Source organism: Bombus terrestris, chromosome 5 (assembly GCF_910591885.1).
Source record: "Bombus terrestris chromosome 5, iyBomTerr1.2, whole genome shotgun sequence".
NCBI lineage: Eukaryota > Metazoa > Arthropoda > Insecta > Hymenoptera > Apidae > Bombus > Bombus terrestris.
Genome location: NC_063273.1, coordinates 6,540,968 through 6,552,925, shown reverse-complemented (window position 1 = coordinate 6,552,925; position 11,958 = coordinate 6,540,968). Strand labels below are relative to the sequence as shown.

At 41.4% G+C, this 11,958-nt stretch overlaps 1 protein-coding gene and 1 long non-coding RNA gene across 4 annotated transcripts in view; both read left to right on the top strand.

Moving 5' to 3' along the window:
- Positions 1–4,088: 4,088 nt before the first annotated feature.
- LOC125385073 lies at positions 4,089–7,030 on the top strand. 2 transcript variants are annotated; one of them, XR_007224028.1, is made up of 3 exons: positions 4,089–6,082; positions 6,197–6,740; positions 6,813–7,030. It is a non-coding gene; the product is annotated as an uncharacterized LOC125385073 (long non-coding RNA). The 2 variants fall into 2 exon arrangements; XR_007224027.1 differs by having other exon boundaries at positions 6,197–7,030.
- A 962-nt stretch (positions 7,031–7,992) lies between these two features.
- LOC100644013 (neprilysin-1) overlaps positions 7,993–11,958 on the top strand; it is a 74,222-nt gene continuing 70,256 nt past the window's right edge. For both annotated transcript variants that reach the window (XM_020863260.2, XM_020863259.2), the window contains exon 1: positions 7,993–8,224. The gene's annotated coding sequence lies outside the window, so the exon portion shown is untranslated. The remainder of the gene's footprint in view (positions 8,225–11,958) is intronic.

Genomic DNA, 11,958 nt, shown 5'->3' with positions numbered 1-11,958 from the left:
CCGCGATCCATTCACGTCGCCGCCTCCTCATCCAAGTTGAACGATTTCTGGATAATCGTGACTCTTGCCCGCTTCGTTTCTCTTCATTTTTATTCTTATCACGAAGACTTGGATCAGCCAGTAAAACGTTACGATCGATTCGGACCGTTCTTCCGTTCTCTGTCGATCTACGAAGGAATTTTCTTTCAGTTTTTAAGAAACCATCGAATCAAGACAAACACCGTACAAGATGACGTTGTCCGAAGGAGAAGAACAGATTCTAATTGCATCAGAACTAAGTAGAATATCTCGTATCGACGTGGCAAAGCTTCGGATCCCAGTTAAAATCGTTTCTTTTCAAATGTACAGTTTTGCCGCTCGGATCTATATCGATCAGTTTCGAGTTTCGCAAGTTCTCCCGGCCCTCAGCCAATGCCAATGACGTCCACGCGCGTGCATAATTCATCGTCGAGGTCCACTTCCTGCAAACTTGTTCCAACCGTGTCCTACTACTTTCTGAATTAGCGGGTATTGAGGAAGAAATAAGTAGATTGTATCGCAAGTAAATTGTCTGAAAAGTTTCTTTCGTTTCATAAGGTGATAATAGATGAACTACAATTTCTGTTTTATATTATTTTATTGACTTGGGTATGATCCATTTCTATTGTTACGTTCGTGCATAATTCAATAAACTAATATAAAACAAAAACCATTGTGCGTCTATTATTTCCTTACAAAACGAAAGAAACATTTCGGACAATCTAACACATAGACATGTATCATGCCTATTCATGATCATCTAAAGAAATAAGAAATCCGATGGTTTGAAGATTTTTTCTTCTTTGAGGATAATTCCACAATTCTTGAACAAGCAATTTAAAAATCCCTTGCAGAAGATCCCATAGTCCTCGACATTGGCAACGATTCCGCAACAATACGAAATTTAACGCATAAAGTAAAGCTACTGCATTGATCGACGATACAAAAGAAAATTACAATTAATCCATAGAAAAGTACGAATATATGTTTCGCGTTAAATCGGCAAAAATCAATGCGCGGTGTACGTACAATGGATACTTCCATAAGTAAAACGATTTTTCTCAGAGTAAAGTTCAAAACAATGCGAGTAGTTGTATACTATCGGAATTTGAAAAAATTGCAATAGAGAGCTTCGCAGAAGAAGACAGCGAATTATAAGAAAAAAATACAAGAAAATTCATCGTTGATCGATTGCCAATTAGCAGGTAATTTTTCATTTTCATCTGGTAATACGTAAACCAACGACTCTGCGTTGCTTACAGGGTGATCCAATATAAGAAAGCAAATAATCGTACCATAGACAAAAGAAACGAAATGCTTAGACGCTGAGAAGACAACTGTATCGGCTAATCAGCGGGAAATCGAAACCGGAGATAATAAATAAAATGACGATATCTGAGGACACAACGAAGATTAAACCAACGTGGATATCGAGCGCACATCTGGAGTACAGCTACGAGAGGAAATTAAAAGTGCACGATCGAAATTATCGAGAGTGACGCTCGATGCAGTATGGTAGGCGAGAGAAAACGACGTAGAAAACACAGAATAAACTATTTTTTTGCAACTGTTGAAAAATACCACGTCAAAATCAACACGTAAAACACTGTGTGTTACTACTGCCAAGGCGACTACACAGGTCACATCCACTGGACAAATGTCGGCTGGAACATTGGTAAAAGCGAGGAGAACGAATGTGAAGGAATAAGTGGACCGAGTAAATAGACAGAGCGAATGCTGGTAAAACAAGCATTGCAAATTGTGCGAAAAGACTATAAATAATTAGATTGGTGCGTGAATAAAGGAGAAGGATTAAAAAAAAAAAGATCGTCATAGCGTGTTTCTCTTGACACGTAAATACAAATTTATGGAAAAGAAAGTGACGGCGCGTACAAAGAATAATATTATTTTATGCGCTGTTTAACGCGCCGCGACGAGACAAGTCCGCAGTGTGACGTAGTCGACGGAGGTCGTAAATCTCCGTTACAATTTCTATCGACGAAGTTTCGCGCTAAAGTTCTCTACGACCCGTTAAGACGGTAAGGATAGTAATTTTAGACGAACGAGACTCTCGTCGATTAACACGAAACATTTAAACTTTAATACAACAATTACACGGGATACACTGCGCGTTTGTAATAGTTTGTATCGTCGTCGAAATAACTCCGAGTCTCCTTTGTATCATTTTGTTGGGACAAATACTTAAACTTACACTGGATTTCGACAGTGTTACAGAATTTAGAAAACTGATTTTACCTACCGCATATGCAAACACGCGCAACTAGATCTGTGTTTTTCATCTTATCAAACAGATCTTTGATATTACAATTTTTTCGAAGAATGCGCTTGAAGAAAAAATTTATTGTTGGACACGTTGATATTGGGGAAAACGAAGATCGGGGAACGACGTGAAAATCTAACTGCCAGGACGGTTAGGTCAAGGTGAAAATCTAACTGCAATCACCATCGCAGTATGAAGGTATATGAATGGTAGAGAACGTCTGTCTTATGTTCGGAGATTGAACAAGATGAGGGAAGTTTGACAGCGGAGAAGTGAGTTGTTTGAAAGTAACGATGCGAGTGACGTGAACATAAGAAAGTGAGTGACGACTTGTCCAAAAAATTGTCGTGAGACATTTTGCACGAGACAAATTGGGTATCCAAATATTTGTCGAATTTGCAGGGGCGGTGATCGATTTGAAAACGAGTTGATCTCTGCCAAGCAAACGCCAATCTCTGATATGGCGTGTACTTTGACTCTTGAATGATATACACGAGAATTTCCGCGGATTTTATCCAGTGATAGGCTTTGTGAAGTACTCCGAATCGGGCAACGCATAACGGGAACGGAAAGCCAGCAAGAAGGACCCCAAGTCTCTTAAACGATGGATTTCCAAAGTTATCGGGTTCTAGGAAAATCAGAGTTTCTTGTATGGTATCGATATAAAAGTAGAAAGATGTAAAAATGCGATGGCACAAAAGCGTAAGTAAAGGGGAAAAATGTTGACTTGGTGTTTGGGGTGCAGTATGCAATAAAATCGCGTATGACTTTTAATTTCTAATGGAATGGTACTTGGCTTTCCTGATCCGGGTACAGCGCTGAATACCAGCAGGTTGTCCGGGGAAGGTGGGGAAATTTGCATCGTAGAGGGAATAATATAGAAACAGGCGGGAAAATCTGAAAGCAGCGACGTGTCCTGTAACGAAATTAAAACTTCCATACGTCGCGCTCCGTTCGTAACGCGTTTAATGTATTTTATTGAACCAATGCGAAAATACAAAGAGAAAATACAAAGCGATCGGCCGTCGAAAAACGGATCAGCCGTGCACAAAGCTGCATCAAGAACGGAATATCACGAGCCATTTATCGGCCGTGCCTTTGTCTCATTCCGACAACGATTCTTCGCGGCAAAAAGAACAAGCTATCTCGCGTTCTCCTTTTAATCGAGTTTTGTTCACCAATGAATGGCGAACAGATTAAAATAGCAAGAACCGTGAAATAATGACACGGCGATTTCTCGTTTCGGCTTGTCTATCTGAAAATCACCGTTCGACCGAACGTTCCTTCTGTTTTCGCCAAAATCAATTTCCCCTTCTCTCTAAACAGCTATCCAATCGATAACGCGACGAACGTTTCCACTAATAACGTCGAAAAAAAAGAAAAAGAAAAAGAAATAGAACGACCAAAGGGGAACGACGACGACGACTGTACAACGTCGCCGAATTTGGTTTCAGATGGAATATTTTAATGGATTGTTTCGGCTGGTTGACGCCAAGACGATGGCGATAACATCGACCATTTTTTCCCTTCTCTTTCTCACCTTCCTTTTTTTGCTTTTTTCAAATCGATAGTTAAACACGAGTCAGTCTTGACCTAAAAATAATTTTCAGTTAACTCGCCGTGCTCCAATTAACGGTAGAAACGACCAACTTCTGACGACGTGGAACCATTGTTTAGAAGTCTAGATCCGAATGTTTCTAGCGACGCGGACAGGTCCGCTGGTTAATGCGGCTTTCTTTCTTCCTCGCGTTACGCCGCGTCACGTCGGTTGCTTTTTATTTCTTTTTTTTTTTTTTTTTTTTGTAAGTAACGAGTAACGAGTAAAATGGCTCGCGCTTTCCCAGTCACAAGGCTTGACAGATTGCCATCGATCCGCGTAATTAACTGCTCCGAGAACGGATCGTGAGCACTGCCAATTTGCATAATTGGGTCGGCATTGTTAAAACGTTATTTACGCGGCTTCATAAATTCAACCGAGCCCTTCCGCGATTAATGCTCCGGTCGTACAAGTCCGCTCGCCTAGACGCGGAGAAATATTCGAAAACTTCAAGCTCCTGAATTAACAAAGACTTTACATCATTCCGGTGATATAAGTCGAAACGTCATAATGTAATAATGCTTCAACGTCACGAAATTACAATACCGCGATATCAAGATTATAACAACGTTCTGGGTATAGAAGGTGGCAGTATTTTTTCCTCGGTAGACGGCTGTTAATGTGCGCTACCGGCCATACGTATTTGGCTACTTTTAAATTATTGCACATTTATAACATATACCTTAAACGAGGCCCTCTTTAACCTAATTTTGCCTTCTGATCTCATTTCACGCAAGTGCGATACAGTTGGAAGATATCGATAAAAGTAACAGGTAGCTATTATTAGTTTGTATTAATAAAACGACAGTAATTGAAAATTGATGAAAATTGATGCCGGTCTAAGTGACTTTAAACGCGAGTCTGTTCAATCTTGAGATCTCAGGACGATTAAATTACACGTTTCTAGCCATATTTTGAAAGCTATTTATCACAGATAAACGTGGAACTCTCGTGTGACCAGGATCTCGTTAATAGATAAGTATCTGCAACATGTGTGTACATATTCTCTGTTTCATATTAAGAGTAGACAAATTGATCCCAGTTACAGCGAGAATGAACAATGGAGAAACGTTGGTGAATGGTATCATCGAAAATAGAAGGAAAGATCTTTCGATCAAATTGCGCTAGATATTTTGTGTTCGTAGGTAAATGTGTTAAACATTTGTACTTACGGAGATTCTACGTAACACGCTTATGTTCACAGAGATTATATGTATATATAATGATCAAATCACTTTACAGCTCGACCTATCCCGATCGGGTTCAAGGCTGAACGGTTGAAACGTCAGTTACAGAAGCATATCGAGAGCAATTTCGCAGCAACAATTATTCGCGATGGAATATTCGAAATAACGATGTACTCGTTTCTCGAGCTGTTGCTTCCGTACAAATGAAAGCATTTACCGCGGTTTCGAGCATGTCATTCGTTTCGCCGCATAAACTCAGGGATACGCGAGTGCCACTCGTCCGGCAGGATCAGGATAATAAACGGTCGCGCGGTTGGAGAGAGGAGTACGGCGCAAATTGATACGCGAAATATAAGATTTCGTTGGTGTTTCATTAACTCGACCTACATACACACGCACGCTGTTGGCCGTGCGTGTGCGTACTCTCGGCAGAAAAATGTATATCGCTGGTAAATTGGCCGGCGATTCGTTGCCTTTCGTTTCGTTTTGTCTGCTTTTCAGAGCAGAAGTTACTTTCGTCCCGTATATCGTCGTTTTATCGTGCAACAGCGATCGATTCGGGAAAATGTCGAAAGATCGAGGGGATTTTGAAAGTTCGACAGCGTCCGCCGAGTGAAGCCAGAAAGATCAATATGGCGACAACAGGAGGAACCGGATCCGCGCACGGTCGTATTCCGCGCATGCATCTTGTGCTTTCCTACCAATTCTACCTTCGCCACTGATATCGATGCCCTCTATTTTCGCTTCTCTTCGCGCTCACTGATATCAGTGCCCTCTTGCTCACCCTCCTTCGCGCCACTGATAACTGCTACATATATATAGCATATCAGCCTGCAGCATTTGCTATTTTATCACTAACGGTGGTACAGATACGAGTGATAGATTTTATGCCGAGAGCCATTGTACGTTGTACACTGTTTGTTTATAGTTTATAGCGTTTTACGGAAGCGATCACTAAAAAATGGATCTTTGTGAATTAATTGATAGTAGGAGGAAGAGGTGTGCATTATTTTTTTTTTGATTTTATCAACTATGTATCATTTTCAAATATGTGCGATATGAAACTCGACCGAAATTGAAGTTACACTTGTCCAATATAGCGTACCATTTCAGATTCAGAGAGCATATCGGAGAAAGCTTTGCGTTGCCATTCTGACAAAGAAACAAATAAGCCGAGAGCTGCTGAGTTTTTTCATAAATTACCCGGAGCCTTGGAAATTCTGACCGGCTCATCGGCTCGAGATATTTTCAATATGCTCAATTTTCTATTATATTGCTTGTTTAAGTTATTGGTGACATATTTTGTTTGCAAAAAATTGAATCGCGTTGGACAAAATTTCAAGCACCAAGCGAGGAGGAAGATTGAGTACCAAACGATTTTGGAAAAAGATTGGAAGGACATTTGGAGGCAAGAGAAAGAGAGAGAGAGAGAGAGAGAGCTAATTCTACAAATGATGACACATTAATTGTAGAAATTTTTTTACTTTACTTTCTTTTAAGTTTATTTTTTCCGTAGAAAACGGCACTGCATTGATCACTGTTTCATTGATGCAGGCTTTAATGGAGAAGTTGAGGAAAGTAGGCAACGGGCAATTACAGCAGCTCGTAATAGTTTAAAACGACGTAAGCTCGCGACAAACCTATGAAACAGCGAAAGGTAACAGAAAATGGTAACAGACAATATTTACTTTTTTATTTCGTTACTTACCTTCTTTTTATTGATACGTAGATAAAAGTATGCTATCGTAGCTTGAACGATCCGTACCGACTAACATGAAACAAACGCAAGAAAGAAAAAGAAAGTATCGAGCAAAGTAAGACATATGATCTATGAGCCAAAATTTACGAGTAATAAAATTTGCAAATAATTGTACAAATTTTTTCTGAACATATGTGTATACATGCTTTATAATTCATTAAAAAATTAGGCAACGAAAAATTCAAAAAGAATTCTCCGACATACATCAACGTGCCCTAGAATTTTCTCAGAATTTCTATATCCCATTAAATAGGAAAAATAGGGAAAATCCGAATTTTCCCTGTAAACTAGCCTTTCGGTTAAGGGTCGAAGACAAGTCGACGATCATTTCTTTTGCCAAACTATCGAATGGTGCATAGTTTGAGAGAAATCGCTTCAAGGACTCTTTTGACTGCCCTTATCCTGCTATATCCAACGACAGGCAACGCGATCAATTGGCGATCGAAGCTCGTCCAGCTTCTAATCGATCTCGACTGTCGGTGAGATTAAGCGGATAAACGTGCGGCAACAACGATTCCCGGTTGGCAAAAAGCAACGAGTAATTTCCCCGTGGCAGCGTATTCGTAGCGGGTGTGTACTCGGTGAAAAAAAAGCCATTATTTAGAGCCGCGTTACCGGGCTGACAAAGTTTCCACGGCGAACAAAAGGAACGCACTCGGAGCTTTCGTAGTGGCTCGTAGACCATGCTCGCAACGTTTGAATATCGAGGGCTTGCGCGTTGCGACCGGGCTTTGATAGCGGATGTTGGAGAGAAGGAGAGGGTGGACGAAGCCAGAAGCAAGACGGGAAACGGCAAGAAAAGACAGAGAAGGTAATATTTGTATAAGAGACGGGAGGAGACAAAGGGCAAGGGAATAAACAGCGAGATAGAGAAAATGGGGCGAGAAAGACGTTCGTTGCGAGAGAACGAAGCGAGTGAATCGAAGAAAGGAAAAAAGGAAATGCGAATAGGATTTCGAAAGGCAGATGGAAGGAAGAAGACGATAAAATTGAAGAAGGACGCTAGACGAGAAAGAGAAGGGGCGAGAGGCAGATAGAGAGGGAGAAATAGAATGGGGAGGTGGTGGGCGAAGCGAGAGAGAGAGAGAGAGAGAAAGAGAGAGTGGGAGAGGAAGAGAGAGAGAGAGAGGCGGCACGGTGGTTGCAGGTTGAGTCTGGTCCGACAGTCCGCGTGTTACCCCCAGCCGTAAAGCAGGGCCGCGTTTTCTCGACTTCCGGTTATCCCGTACCCGCCACGACTAGACGCAGAAATACGCGAACCGCGCTTCGGTCATTCGTTCCCGCGGACGTCCAGTGAACCGGAAGTGGCATTCGAACCAGTGAAATCGCCAGGAAATAATCTTCGTCGAAGCTTCGTCGACACGTTGCTGGATTTTATACAGGTAAGACGATCGATTGTTTTCATTTTTTCTTTCCCCTTTCTCCGTTTTAAAGAGGATAGTATGGAAATGATACACGGCGAGAGTGAAAATTGACGGTCGGTTTCGTTCATCTTCTTCGTGGTTGTTAACGAGCGAACTCGGATCTACGAAATTGCAATAAATAAATAACCAAGTTCGTTACTCGGTAAACGTTCAGATTCTCCTCGAGATGGAAATTTACAATTGGAAACATCAGATAGCAGATTAATCGTTGTTGTTGAGAGTTGGCTGATACGTTCGTTTCTTCTTTTTCTTATATAGCGTTGTATAAATAACGTTCTAAATAGTAAGCGTAGCGCGTTAGGTTGGGAAAAAATTGTTACACGAACCAGCAAGCTCGCACCAGTTTGTACCAACTAACGACCTTGTTAATGAGCTGAGCCTCGGCGACTTTATGTAATTGTTTACATGTAACGTATGATGTTGCGAAAATAGCACCGTATGACGTTCGTAGATGCACAGCGTATCAAACTTGCTACAGTTTGACGACGCGTCCTACGCGAAATAGAGAAATACGCTACCCTTGAAACGACCACATGTTCCGATACGATACCTTGCTCGATGTATTGTACTCCGCAGATATTGATTAAGCTTTACACAATTGCTGTAGCTTCTCTACGTATAGGTTTCTTCGAAGAAGCGATCGGCGTCGATCGAAATGTTGGTGAAATTCGCCAACATGGATCAGTCAGGGATTCGACCTTGGAATTTATTTGCACGTAAGGTAGAGCACGTTCGATACGAAAATGCTGGAGCCTAAAAATACTGGAAACTTTGCATCGGTTCGATTAACCGGAGGACGTGGGTGCGCCGAAACTTTTTCAATCCGAAATGGGTCCCGCCGATCGGTGCGTTCTCGTTGAAACTGCGTACAAGCAAATCCGCTTCCGTTGGAAAAGTTTTCTGGGTGGCCGCGCAAAAGTTGGTCGAGATCAACGTTTCGAAAGACGCGATATTCGAAGCGTAGTAACTCGATGGCGAACTTTAAGAAGACAGAGCCGCCGTTCTCTATGCTCGCGTGAAATACGAAAAGAGAAACAGCGACACGAAGCGGAAGTGCGCTTTCCATTCTTTTCTGGATTTACGTTTCACGCTCGATTCGGCTCGGCCGGTTCGTTTACATTTTTCTTTTCGCCGCGGTTCCGAGGCCTCGATCACGTACTCCATTGACTGGAAAATGTGATCTCGCATCGGCCCTGAATATTTTTATCCCGATGCAAAAAATAATCGGCGAATATATCAGCTCGGTGGCTGTCGTTCCTATGAATAAACTATGCCGACGCGTCTGCTGTCATTTTCATAAATCCTGACGACCGATCGGCCATCCCTTATCGCGCCGCGCGATATTAGCGTAAGCCCCGCTCCAAATTATTCGATACACGTTGATCTGACTGGCAAATCTCCACCAAGTGCTGATCGACCTACTCTTGAAATCATCTCGATGATACGTATGCACGAAACACAAACTACCTTTTACCTGCTTTCCCTCTGATAGATACGATCTATCGAATGTTTCGTATTAAAGTTGCGAACAATCGAGCAAAGCAAACGTACACAGCCTGTCCCCGCGTAAGAGCGATTCGTCTCTGGCGAGTTGCAGCGTGTTGGTTAGAGAATGAGGTCGGTTTTACGTCGGACAGCTTATACTTTTCTTATCAGACGGCTGCAACTTTCAGTCAACGACAAAACCTTATTTCTTATTCGCGGAACGAGAGACAGCTCGGCGATGTTGAGAAAATTTCAGCGTTCGTGCGGGAAATACTATACGCAAAGTCTCTAGTTTATCGAGTTATCCGGCAGATTTCTTGTTGGCCCAGCTTAAAACTTTCGTATTGTTTGTAATTTGAACGGTAGGAAGAAAAATCAGCCAAAGTTTCCCAGCATATTTGTCCTCTTACATTCACCACGTGGTCCGACCAATGGAATTATTTAGGAAGCAGAAAAGGTTGTTGGACAGGACAACGTCGGTGGAAAGGTTGGCTGGTCTCGTCATTGGCCGTGTTTCGACTGGAATGTAAATTTCAGAGTTGAGAAGTTAACAACGAAGGAAACGTAATGAATTGTTAAGGCAATCACGCTACTTGTAAATAAATGAGATAGGCAGGGCGGTCTAGTCGTGACCAAAGCGTACATGCAAGTGGACGTTTTAAGATTGTCGTAGCTTATCACGCGGATCTTGATGTTTAACTCGTTCGTTCTATTCCCTCTTTTTTCTTCCTTTTTTTTTCCTTTTTTTTCGAGAATGCTCTCGATTCGCGTTCGGTCGATGAAGCGGTGCGTATCGCTGCGACAAAGAAATGCGCATAAATTAGAAATCCCACGGTGCAAACAACTTGGAAGTAATCCAGATTAAACGGAGGATTCTATAAAGGCGATTTAGTAGAGTCCTAAGATCGCTTCTTACGATAGGAGAATGACTTAATTCGTGCGTAACCTTGGCTTTTATAAATCTTGTTTTATCTACATCTATGTTCGAGCAGAGGACTAATTTTTTGTCCCATTTAAAGTGAGTCACAGTGTTACGCACCGCTAAACACGAACATAATTCCCTTATAATGAAATATAATCGGCAGTCGTTTAGGTACGATCGTACTTTGATATGAAAATAAATCGCACGTGGCTTGTTACCAACGCAAGAACGTTGCATTTATGAAGTCAGCTTCGCGTAAGAATTTCCATCGTAAAGAGAAGCATGGACAAATCTGGACAATTCTGCTCTTGCGACACTCTCCAGGGCAAATGATTCCGTGTCACGCACTCTGCTCCATCGTATTCTTAGCTGAACGATCTTATCTTCGAGATCAACGTCGCGATTAATCGAGCTTAGTACAAAATCTTGAAGAAACGAACCGAATGATCAATGTGACAGAAATTTCGGTTCAGAGAGACCTACGTTTCGTCACGAAGGTACGCACGTCAACCTGACGTCCGAGACAATTAATTGTTCACTAGCTCGATTATAGTAATCTGTTCGTGTCCATTGTGCTTGACGTTTTGACATTGAGGGATTGAATTCCATCTATCTATGTGCTAATTAGTACGTAATAATTCGCGCAAGTTGAAACGATTCTTCTTCGTCAAGGCAGGATAACGATAAGATTACACGTATTAAACAATAGCGTTAATGCAAGATAAAGTTAGAGAGTGTTACGTAGACAAAAGAGCGCGTTATCTAGATCAGCCCGACAATTGCAATGCCAGGGAGACAACCAAAGGTGTCCAAGATACCCGAGAGCACATTTGGCAAAGCCATTCTTATCGGCGGTTCCTTTTTAACTCTGTACTTTAGTTGGTCGCGGTTACTGGTCTGAATCTAATCTTTACACGGTGTTCGAAAGAGGATCAAACCGACCATTAAATGGACAAAAGTTCTCTATCGTTCGAACGTTATTCGCTATCCAGCCAAATATCAAATTTATTTTTCAAACATTATTCCAAATACCAATAATTAACGAGTCTATACAGTTGCTGTAATTCGTTACTGCAATCGTGAGATTGCAGGAAAATTTCATAGACCATCTTAGCATAGTTACACATTTGTTCATCTTACTTATATATTATCTATATTTGTACTAATATTTTTCTAAATTTCCCATAAATACATAGACATCCGCAGTCTATTCGTTACTGAATATATTACATAACATGGTGTAGCAATATCATACAATCTATCAATAGTTATACATATAAAAGAT